The sequence below is a fragment of the Lycium ferocissimum genome, chromosome 7 (assembly GCF_029784015.1).
Source record: "Lycium ferocissimum isolate CSIRO_LF1 chromosome 7, AGI_CSIRO_Lferr_CH_V1, whole genome shotgun sequence".
Taxonomy (NCBI): Eukaryota; Viridiplantae; Streptophyta; class Magnoliopsida; order Solanales; family Solanaceae; genus Lycium; species Lycium ferocissimum.
This window is the reverse complement of record NC_081348.1, coordinates 7,075,252-7,079,337: the sequence shown is the minus strand read 5'-3', so window position 1 is coordinate 7,079,337 and position 4,086 is coordinate 7,075,252. Positions and strand designations below refer to the sequence as shown.

The 4,086-nt window shown below is 37.4% G+C and overlaps 1 long non-coding RNA gene across 1 annotated transcript; it reads right to left on the bottom strand.

The window, feature by feature from the left end:
• Positions 1-1,088: 1,088 nt before the first annotated feature.
• LOC132062487 (uncharacterized) lies at positions 1,089-3,766 on the bottom strand. The gene is made up of 2 exons (XR_009416192.1): positions 3,706-3,766; positions 1,089-1,351 (listed from the first exon to the last, which is right to left on the bottom strand). It is a non-coding gene; the product is annotated as an uncharacterized LOC132062487 (long non-coding RNA).
• Positions 3,767-4,086: the final 320 nt, after the last annotated feature.

Below are 4,086 nucleotides of genomic sequence, written 5' to 3'. Positions count from 1 at the left end.
GACGTTTTTAGATTCAATTCTTGTTTTATTGCTTGAATTCGTTAACAGGGTTTTGAATTGAATTGCAAAGTTATCTACCATTTTATTTAACCGAAAGAGGAATAGTTTGGTAAATATCTTTGAATTATTTTGTTTGGTTTTAATTGGTGATTCTTCTAAGTAATCGAAAGAGCTTCTTGAATTATCGGTTGAACCAAGAGAGGAAAATAGTCGAGAGACATTTTCCTTTTGACTAAACCCTTAATGTTTTCTTGCATATGTTCACAGGCTTTTCATCAGTCTTGAACTCATGGATAGTAGTTTTATTTGATTATTGAGATTTTTTTTATGCTTTAATCGGAAGAGAAAGTGTTTTATGAATTATCTTAATATAAATCTGATTTAGCTCATGATTGAATGATTTTATTGATTAATCGGAAGTGACTCTTAAATAATTTATCTTGGGTTATAAGCTGGCGATATTCATGAGAAGTCATCTGAAGATCTATTTCCACTACTAGAAATTTGTCCTATGGTAACGGTTCTGTTACCGTTGCAGTAGATTGTTTTTCCGTTGCTATAGTTCTATCGCAACGGTTTTGGTGATCACATTAAACGGCTTGCGTTACAATAGGTCTATTGTGACGGTTAATGGTGACGGTTCCTAAAAGCGTGCAATAGATTATCCTATCGCATCGGTTTGCCCTTCAAGATCATTGCAACGGTTATGTGTCTACTGGAACAGCTAAGAACCGTTGCAATATATATTTTTGCATCGGTTATTCAACGCTATTGCAACGCTTATTTCGTACTATTCAACCACTTTCTTCTTCCTATTGCAACAGTTGTTATAGAGCTAATGCAACGGTTATTTAATATCGCAACGATTATTTTTAGGACTATTGCAACAATTATTATAATTCTACTGCAACGGGTATTATAGGTCCACCGCAACATATATTATGGGGCTACCGTGACAGTTATTGCGATGCTACTGCAACGAGTATTATGGTGCTACTGCAACGGATATTATGGGGCTACTGCAACTGACTATACAGGGCTGACACAATATAGACCACACATATATCAATCACAAGAAGAAACTATAATAATCCAAGATCCCACATCATATATACCAAAATAATAATTCAAGATCCGACATCATACCAAAATAATAATACAAGATCCAACATCATACCAAAATAATAATCCAAGAGGTCAAGAAATATACATAAAAGCAAAATATCAAGATAATGTTTGACCATTCAAGAGGTGGAACACACAAGTTTTCAATTTTCCAAGAAATTAACCCAATCCTCCTTAGTGGATCATGTATCTTCACTTCTTTCATCCCCTTGTTCAATTTCACCACCTACAAAAAAATGATAAGGAAAAATGATTTAGAAAAGCTTTCATAAAAGAATTTAATCTCTCAATGCATACATACTAATGATGACAAGACTAGAAATAAGGAAACGACTAAACCCCAAAAGCTCTCTTCTCCCTCCTCTTTGGAGAAACATGGCGACTTGAGTTTAATGGGAAACTTAGCCTCTCCGCAACCTCCCATGGTTATGGGAGAGACAATTCGTAACAATAATCCTCAAGCATCATATGTTGCAAGCCTAAAACTCAAACGAAACTTGCAATCTTTACCAAAAACCAAGCTGAAACCTATCAAATATATTCATGGACAGCCTATCGCTCAATTTACTTTGAGCACTACTACAAAAGTTGCTTTTACCGACCAAATTTTAGCGGCGATTGGTTTGGTTTTGTGGGAGAAATCATAGGCCAATCAAAGAGGGCAACCACCCTCCAAAGAGATCTTTTTTCCTCCTCGTTAGCCTCATTCTTCATATCGGGCTATTCTTTAAACAAGGGTCCTAAAATTCGGAAATTACACGGTAATGGCCTTGGAAATGGTCTAAAATGGCTACATGAGTCCACAATAAATAAAATCTCCCCGACTTGTGTCCACAATAGATAAAAATGTGTAACATAAATTAAGCAACGTAACAAGATAAATTAAGCAATGTAACAATTAGCCTCGTACGGTATATGAGTCCACAATACATAAAAGCTTTGGGCTTGTTTCATATCGTACCTAATAATCTCTCTCTAGGAAAATGTGGAGATGAATACATAAAATAATTCTTCTCGAAATTGGGATTCTTCAAAAACAAGAAAGAACATGAAATTTGGGTTTACCTAAAAGTTTAGGGGTAAGAATATGTATTTTCCTCCATAACCATGGCTATCATGATCATCATCACCCTAAAGGCTCAAGATCATAATCGTCAATTTGATGAAAGGGTCATTAAAATCTCTTTAAAACAAAAGCATAGGAAAATTCATTGGCTAAATTGAACTTGAGAAAGAGAGTAACCACCCTCGTAGAAATCCCAACCTTTCTCGAGTTCTATAGAAAGCCTCATTCTTTGAACACAAAAGAGGCTCGCATTTGCCTTAAAATCGTCAAGAATGGCTAATCTCGCCATGGCCGCAAGAAGCGTACACCTTTGTGAGAGAGCACATAAGAACCGACCTCACAAATTCCCCCTCGCCTTTGCCTAGCACTCAAAAGTTTTAACTTTAAACTTCCCGGAGAATATCACCATATCCTCATTTCCCAAGTTTAGTGGGTTAGGATCCAAGTACAAAGGATTTCTCCAGCAAGTTTAAGAGGCAAGCCGACAAATTGTGACAAGTTTAAGGGAAGTTTAAGAGGTATCTATGTATGTGTCCTTTTCCTTATTACTACCATAAACATGGTCATCCTCGTCATCACCATAATTGGCATTTTGTTGACAAAAGGGCTCTAAATCTTTCTCTGTAACAAAGGTATAGGGAAATTCATTCGCAAATTTGAACTACGTAGAAAGAGAATAACCACCTTTAGAAAATCTCAACCTTTTTCGAGTTCCATAAAAAGCCTCATTCCTAGGACACAAAGATTAACATTCTCTCGTACATAAGCTAAACACCACTAATGGTCGCAAGCTTAAGAAGTTTGTGAGACACAAAAAACCTAAATAGCTCCCATATCTCAAAAGACTCCAAAAAGATGCCACGCCAAGATATAGCAAAGCTCAACCATCGATGCGTAAAGAATGAAAATCATCACCGCCTCATTGAACTTATTTTGCTACCGGATTGCCTCGCCAGATTACGGGTCGATTTCTCAAATCGCAAACTAATAGCACGAAAAGAAGCAATCATCATCATCGCCTTTTCAAAGTGATGCATGGCGATCAACGTAGAAATGACACCACATATCTACTTTTCGGGTCGCCGTTTATCATAGATAGCAAGTATTGTTGCAAGCAGGCGCAGAAGGGAAGAGCATGGCCTCTTTTTACGAGGAATACTCATGGGGTATTGTTGAGATGGTTTATCAATTGTCATTTTCCTTTTCTTGTTTTTTCTCGTTCTCGGAGGATTGTTGATTTTCATGAATGGAGAAGAAATCATGGACATGGCGAGAAAAGGGCAACACCCTTTTACAAAAATCCCATCTCTCTCGATGTCTCATTCTTACTTTTCCGGGCTAAACTATGGTGAGGTTTCGCCATAAGCATTATCATTACAGCCTCTTTTGAAAGATGGAAACTTTCCCACAATTAGGTGTTTCGGTGTTTGGATAACAATTTCGAGCAATTTTTAACGAACATAAGATAAGATCAGAGTATGTTTGCTAAGCTCAAGTAAAACAAGAAAACATACTAGCACTTCCGAAGATGGTTGTTAATTTTGTTTATGGGGAAATCATAGGCCAAATAGGGCATACCACCCTCCAAGAATTCCTTTTTTCACTCCTCGCCGGCCTCATTCTTCATAGTAGAGGGGTATGTTTGGCCCTTTTCCATTCTTCGTACCGTCGAACCTAATTTCTATGCTTTTCCGTCGTTTTGCTCGAAAACGCAGCCTACGCAGATCAAAGCGGTCACGGATAGAGACATGACAGAGACATACAATGAGTGTGTATGTAGACAGAGACCATTCATATGCTAAAAGTGGTGCTGATTAGAGCTAAGATAAAGTCACCGGCATACCGGTGATGGTCAACCACCCTAAATAAATTCCATTTTTCTCCGATTGCCTCAT